Below are 7,763 nucleotides of genomic sequence, written 5' to 3' on the forward strand. Positions count from 1 at the left end.
AAAGAGCAAACAATTTTCACTGTCAACTACCAACACAGTGAGAGGGAGAAAAGATATCTGCCTCCTCTTCCTCCTCCTCCTCCTCCTCGTTCTTGTATTCTTGTATCTCTTTCTCTGGTTTTCTTACTCCTTTTTTTTCTTCTTCTTCTCCTCCTCATCTTATTCTTCCTGTTCTGTTATTTCTATCCTGTCCTTCTCTCCCTCTTTCTACTCCTCCTTCTATTCCTGAATCTGTTCCTCCTTTTCGTATTCCTGTTCCGGATCTTTTACTCTTCCTACTTCTCCTCCTCCTCCTTCTCCTCCTCTCACTCGTCCCTTCCCTCCTCCTCCTAGTCTTCCTAAGTTTCTTTACCCCTTCTTCCCCCTGATCTGCTCTTCCTACTCCTTCTGCTTCTTCTCTCACTCGATCCCCCCCATCCTCCTCCTCCTCCAGCAGTGACTCGCCAAACACTCGAAAGACGAAGACTGAAGTAAACAAAAGATCAGGCAAACGTCACACCATCAACTGGCTGGACGTGAAGCTCTGAACACCTGAAGGCTTCCCTGTTCTCTCACCTCTGCATCACAAACACGCGGTTCTCTCTCTCTCTCTCTCTCTCTCTCTCTCTCTCTCTCTCTCTCTCTCTCTCTCTCTCTCTCTCTCTCTTATCTTTCATCTGTTGTTTATTTTCAGGCTTGTTACTTCATTTGAGAAACCATACAAGAGATCGCATCATCACCACCACCACCACCACCACCACCACCACCACCACTACCACCACCTCCTCCTCTACTTTCATTCCTCTATACCTTTCTTTACCTTTCGTCACCTATTTACCCTATTTACTTTCCCGAGACTTGTTACTTCATTTGAAAAACCCTAGACGAATAAAAACAACTTAATTAAACTAAAAAAAGAAGTGGCTACTCTCCCAATACCACAAGAAAACTACATTATCATTACAAGTCACAATTAGAAAAACAGAAAAAGAATTCCCATCTTCACCTAGCCATCCTAATTCAAAAGAGGCCGAGTACCTCCCCGTATCCCACCGCTGCCACCACTTGCTTTCCCACTAGCCAGAGACCACCAGCCTAACCAATCAACAAAATCAAATACCCATAAAACTACATCACCTACCCGTCCTAATCCGAAAAACAAACTGAGTACCTTACCAATCCTATCGCTGCCACCATTTGCTCTCCACCACCAGCCGACCAGACACACACACACACACACATAGACACACACGGCTCTATCCGACCTTAAGTCAGTAAAATACTCCTACAAAGTGGAAATGTGGATCCCGGACACTCCACTTAGCATGCAGGGCGGCGGCGGGCACACGTGGGCTGGAGTGGAATGCTCAAGGTGGTGCGGGAAGAGGAAGGGCCGAGGGAGGAGGAAAGGAATGGAAGGGTAAGACGGATGCATGGGACGAAAGGAAGGGAAAGGAGAGGAAAGGGTGTGAAAGGGGACTGATAATATATGAAAAGGGTACTCTCTCTCTCTCTCTCTCTCTCTCTCTCTCTCTCTCTCTCTCTCTCTCTCTCTCTCTCTCTCTCTGTGTGTGTGTGTGTGTGTGTGTGTGTGTGTGTGTGTGTGTGTGTGTGTGTGTGTGTGTGTGAGAGAGAGAGAGAGAGAGAGAGAGAGAGAGAGAGAGAGAGAGAGAGAGAGAGAGAGAGAGAGAGAGAGAGAGAGAGAGAGAGAGAGAGAGAGAGAGAGAGAGAGAGAGAGAGATGCAGAAACAAACGGGGGGAAAAAAGTTTACATTACCCAACTAGCCACCAACACACACACACACACACACACACACACACACACACACACACACACACACACACACACACACGCACGCAGACAGAGACACACCGCGCCAAACATTTACAACAGGCAGTGAGTGAGTGTGTCGCAAGTCTTGGATCACTGGAAAGGCAAACCACTCACTTACTGACTGACTGACTCAACAAAACGCTTGCCTGCAGATTTAAATGTCTCTTGCGTTCACTACATTCGCCAGCATTGCATCCAAACACTTCTTGCCCTCTTCTCCTCTCTTCTCCAGCCAACCAATGACAATCAAGCAACTCCAGACCGGAATAGATGATTGGTTAAGAGTCTCTAAACCCTTTCACTTATTCGTGTTCAGGGACAATCTTACCCCTAACGCAGCCAGGTAAAACCATGACTAATTAATGGTTCAGAGAGCGATATGCACCTGCTGGGATGACTCGTGCATAGGATCGGAATCAACAATATGCTTCGCCAAGGAGGGTACGATTCCTTTACTCTGGTGCATAAAGGATTAAAACCTATCAAAGTCTCACTGTAAAGGATCTGACTCGTTACACAAGATATTAGGTACTTTATTTAGTAACTAATTTATAAACACGCACTATTTACGGATCAATAAGCATACACGAGAGAGAGAGAGAGAGAGAGAGAGAGAGAGAGAGAGAGAGAGAGAGAGAGAGAGAGAGAGAGAGAGAGAGAGAGAGAGAGAAACATTTTACTTTCAATCGCTACCATTCATGTCCTCTATTTGTCTGTCACTTTACTTCCTTACTCTCTCTCTCTCTCTCTCTCTCTCTCTCTCTCTCTCTCTCTCTCTCTCTCTCTCTCTCTCTCTCGCTACTGGAAACTCACTCCCTCTCGAATTCTTAGACTCAGAAATTACTAAGAATGCAAGAGTTGTTTTGGTTAGTTCGCATTTCTCAGCATAAACAAAGACACGGATAAGAGGAGGAGGAGGAGGAACGAGAGAGAGAGAGAGAGAGAGAGAGAGAGAGAGAGAGAGAGAGAGAGAGAGAGAGAGAGAGAGAGAGAGAGAGAGAGAGAGAGAGAGAGAGAGAGAGATGGCTTATGGGTTTTTTTTTAGAGATGAAGGAAAATGAAAGAGGAGGAGGAGAAGGAGAAGGAGAAATAAAATGAAAGAGGAGGAGGAGGAAAGCAAGGAGGGCAATGAGGACACAGTTTGGTAAAATCAATGAAGAGAGGAAGAGAGAATGTGAACAAAAATAGTAATAGTAGTAGTAGTAGTAGTAGTAGTAGTAGTAGTAGTAGTAGTAGTAGTAGTAGTAGTAGTAGTAGTACTAGTACTAGTAATAATAATAATAATAATAATAATAATAATAATAATAATAATAATAATAATAATAGGGCCAGGCCAGCCACCAGATGCTAGGGGACGTGGGATTCCAGAGGGTAATTTGCCTGAATAAGCCTACCAACCAGCCTGTCCCTACCTTGCCCACAAACAAACAACACACACACACACACACACACACACACACACACACACACACACACACACTGTACATTCTTAAAGGTGAATTGTAATGAATTCAATTTTGAAAAGAAGAGTACAGAAACGTAAATAAACAGCTTAGGTCTAAATATTTAAGCCTACAGAGCAACGAAAAGTAAATATATAGGCCTGATAGACTTGGAATACCTACACACACACACACACACACACACACACACACACACACACACACACACACACACACACACACAGAGTTAATTTAATATAACATTAAATCAAGACAAGATTCTAAATACACAAAATAAAGAGAAAGAAAATAAAAATGGGAAAAAAAAACTTAATTAATAATAAACTTGGCATTTGTCGTTATAAAAACATAAGTCTGAAATCTCATCTCTCTCTCTCTCTCTCTCTCTCTCTCTCTCTCTCTCTCTCTCTCTCTCTCTCTCTCTCTGCGACGCAACGCAATATACAGCTGTTGTTGCTTATCAAATAAACACACACACACACACACACACACACACACACACACACACACACACACACACACACACACTTCATTACCAGAAAAAATACATGAGTCACTCCTTATATGGGGAGCTGTGTGTGTGTGTGTGTGTGTGTGTGTGTGTGTGTGTGTGTGTGTGTGTGTGTGTGTGTGTGTGTGTGTTTCATGGCACGAGCGTTAAATTTTAGTCACGTTTTAGTAGGTAATGCCTGCCTCTCTCTCTCTCTCTCTCTCTCTCTCTCTCTCTCTCTCTCTCTCTCTCTCTCTCTCTCTCTCTCTCTCTCTCAGGTTTTGGCTCCTGTGTATTGGATTTCATGAGTCTGCGGATCACTGATGTCAGAGAGAGAGAGAGAGAGAGAGAGAGAGAGAGAGAGAGAGAGAGAGAGAGAGAGAGAGAGAGAGAGAGAGAGAGAGAGAGAGAGTCCATATTTTACCAAACCAGTTCATATTCCTGTAAACAAACAAAAAATGAATAGCACCATCCTATATTTACACAGGAATCCCACAATTTATAAGATATTACAAAAAAAATTAAGCATCTTTAGAAATACACTCGATTAACAGGTTGCCAGTGCAGAGTCAATATGGAGCCTTTAAAAGAGAAGACTAAACAAACTTATGGATGGGGATGACAGGTGGAAACAGACAGGCATGTTTGAATAGAGATGGTAGGTGGAAATAGGCAGGGATGTTTGGTGGAAATAGGTACGTGTATGGATGGGGATAGGTGGAAATAGTGAGGAATAGGAATAGGTGGAAATAGTGTTTGAATGGGAATAGGTGGAAACAGGGAGACACATTTTACTGAGGGGCTGCCACGTGTAGGCCTGGTGGCTTTTTGCCGCTTCCCTCATGTTCTTAAGTTCTTATGCAAAAGTTATATGCGCGGCAAGTTTCCTCCCAAAAGAAGAAGTTACGTAGAGTCAATATTTAGGCAGAGAAGTTAGATTTTTCTTAAGTTTTGACATCAAACTCTTGAAAAACAATAGTTAGAGAGACTCGAGGCACTGAACTCATTAAAAACTTAACAAATAATAATAATAATAATAATAATAATAATAATAATAATAATAATAATAAATAATAATAATAATAATAACAAATCGGCGGGTTTTTAATTTTCAACTTTGGAGGGAATGTGTGGGTAGGCACCGGACGGGCGCGCGCGCACGCACGCACGCACACACACACACACACACACACACACACACACACACACACACACACACACACACAAAGTGCAACAAATAAATACAAAGAGAATAATACAAGCTACATCTCATCAGCCAAGAAACATTACGACGCTAAGTTATATCAATAAAAAAAAGGGGGCTCTGAGAAACTGCTACACCTTTAATTAACTTGCCTGACAACACACCTGAGAGAGAGAGAGAGAGAGAGAGAGAGAGAGAGAGAGAGAGAGAGAGAGAGAGAGAGAGAGAGAGAGAGAGAGAGAGAGAGAGAGAGAGAGTCAGCGGTCTCTTTAAAAATTCATATCAATTTATAATATACAACGATATGAAAATTTATTGGAAAGAAACTCACTCACACACAGGAAATATAATAATAATAATAATAATAATAATAATAATAATAATAATGATAATAATAATAAAGTACACCCATACCCATTAGCCAATATAAATCAAAATAATACAAATATATACGTATTTTCCTGTCATTCTGAAATAAACACAACACGAAAGAACTACACGCAGGACACCAGTAAACAAATAAACCATAAATAAAACAATAAATAATGACTGAGGACAGCGAACACATCTAACACAGCAAACATCAAAAAAAAAAAAAAAAAAAATCCCAAGATAACTAACCAAGAAACCCTGATATAAACAAGAACGACACAGAAAACCAACAGACGAGGAAAGAAACACAAAAGTCAAAAATAAATAAATAAACAAATAAAATAAAATATAAAAATAAATAAAACTAACCAACAAATACTAGAACACGAGGCAGCAGCACATGACACCAATAAGTAAATAAAACAGTAACGAGAGAAAAAGAATGAGGAAGCAGTCTGTACCCAACACAGCAAATTTTAGCGTTAGAACCCTGAAATACACACAAGAACACTGCACACGCGTAGATACAGACATTTATACGTCAACCAATAAATAACGAGTCCAAAACGAGTGAGGAAGCAGTACATACCCAACATGCTCAGCACAAGTCATGGGTGGAGTGGCCGGGAACCATGGCAGGGGTACCCGCCAGCGATCGGCTTGCTACAACCATTCCTATATATTATGCTGGCACTGCGCGGCTCCTCGGGGTCCAAAAATTTGATAGCAGGGTCTAACACACACACACACACTCACCACTATCGCAATGAAGTTGAGCAAATGTAGGTTTTTTTATATATATATTTTTTTCCCCGTTTCCTAAAGTTTGTTTTTCTATTTTATTTTGTTTTTCTTTTTTCTTTTCCCTCGTTTTGTTTCAAGTACTTTTAAGTTTTTGTTTCCACGTGTACTTTTCAAGAAATCGAAGTTTTTTTTTCTTTAATTTGTATCTTTTCTGAGCACTTTCGTTAAAGTGTTGTGGGTTTATTTTCTTATTTCCTCCCTTTACTTATCGGCAAATCAAAGTTTTCTTATTCTTTATTTCTATCTTTTTCTGAGCACTTTTTTAATGTTGAAGCACATTTACAGACTTGTTTTCACACTTTATCATGTGTTTTCCTTAATTACTACTTTCGTGTATATAAACAGGTTATATACTCTTCACCACTACAATATTATAATCTGTTACTATATAAGACTGGCCGGTTATATATATTTATATATGTATAGACACTTTTTAAACACTACAACACACACTATAGTTCTGTAGTAGTAATAATAATAGTAATAGTACGAGGGTTGTGCACTTCAAACAGTTTATAGGCCACTTAAGGTCCTGTTCACACCTGGATTCAATAGCGGCTGGCCAGATAAACCAATCAACAAGGTCTGGGTAGTCTGGTATTAGTACAGGACTCACTTACAAGTTGTTTTAAGTTAATAAATAAATAAATACAAATTTCCCAGAGTCTTTTTCTTCTGTTATCCACAACCGGGAGAGGCTGTACCGGTAGTAATGTCACCCCAGTAAGGTTCACTCCTGTAGGGCAGCAGGCAGGCAGGTCCACGCAGGCAGGAAGGAAGGTTACAGGATGGTACAGCATAGAACAACTTGTCTGCTGCACCACTACCACCACCACCACCACCACCTCCTCCAGCAGTGACTTGGCACCATCGCCTGCTGCTCCTCACTGCTGGTGCTCTCACACTCCCCTCACGGACACACCGCATAGGACACCACCATTAACCCCTGTAGAAGTGGACACTTGACTGCCACCTTTGCTCACCATCACTAGGGAATCCACCACCCTATTGGGGGCAAATGCAGCATATTTAAACACCAAATAGCGCAACCACCACCCCCTCACATCGTTCGTCAAACACTGGCAAGTCTTGCAGGAGGAGCCACACCGAACCACGAAGCCCAGAGTCGCCGGGAATTTTACTCTGCATCGCTCGCCGCTCCTGCCTCACCCAGAGCTCCCCCCTCACACCTTCCTCCAGTACCGCCTCACACACTTCCTCCACCCCTTGCCATACTAAAAACAAGACGCACAGGACTTATTCTTCACCAGTGTCCGTGTTTTATTATTATTCACTATGTGTGTGTGGCCAGAAACGCAATTTTATGGGAGGTTTTGGACTAAGAGTTACGGGTCGGGATGAAGAGTGTGGGATGCTTGAGGCTCGTGAGTGGAAGGCCCTTCGCCGCCGACCACAGCCCTCTCAGTGCTTACTCCCTATACCGGTTTTACTTTCATTGGATGACAAATTCCACTCAAGAAATACTGTGCTTAATACTATGCATATAACTAATCCCACTCAGCCAGGCCTCGAGATAACCGGGCGTCTATTTAAGGGAGAAATAAGGGAGTTAGGTAGGAAGCAGTGTGTTATGAGTCTCGTGTTTACGTCAACACT

General features: G+C 42.0%; 1 protein-coding gene across 1 annotated transcript in view; it reads right to left on the reverse strand.

The window, feature by feature from the left end:
- Positions 1–7,243, reverse strand: part of LOC135115965 (AT-rich interactive domain-containing protein 1B-like) — a 159,834-nt gene extending 152,591 nt beyond the window's left edge. Inside the window, 1 exon segment of the mRNA XM_064033127.1 lies at positions 5,932–7,243. The gene's annotated coding sequence lies outside the window, so the exon portion shown is untranslated.
- Positions 7,244–7,763: the final 520 nt, after the last annotated feature.

The sequence above is a fragment of the Scylla paramamosain genome, chromosome 30, assembly GCF_035594125.1.
Source record: "Scylla paramamosain isolate STU-SP2022 chromosome 30, ASM3559412v1, whole genome shotgun sequence".
Lineage (NCBI taxonomy): Eukaryota > Metazoa > Arthropoda > Malacostraca > Decapoda > Portunidae > Scylla > Scylla paramamosain.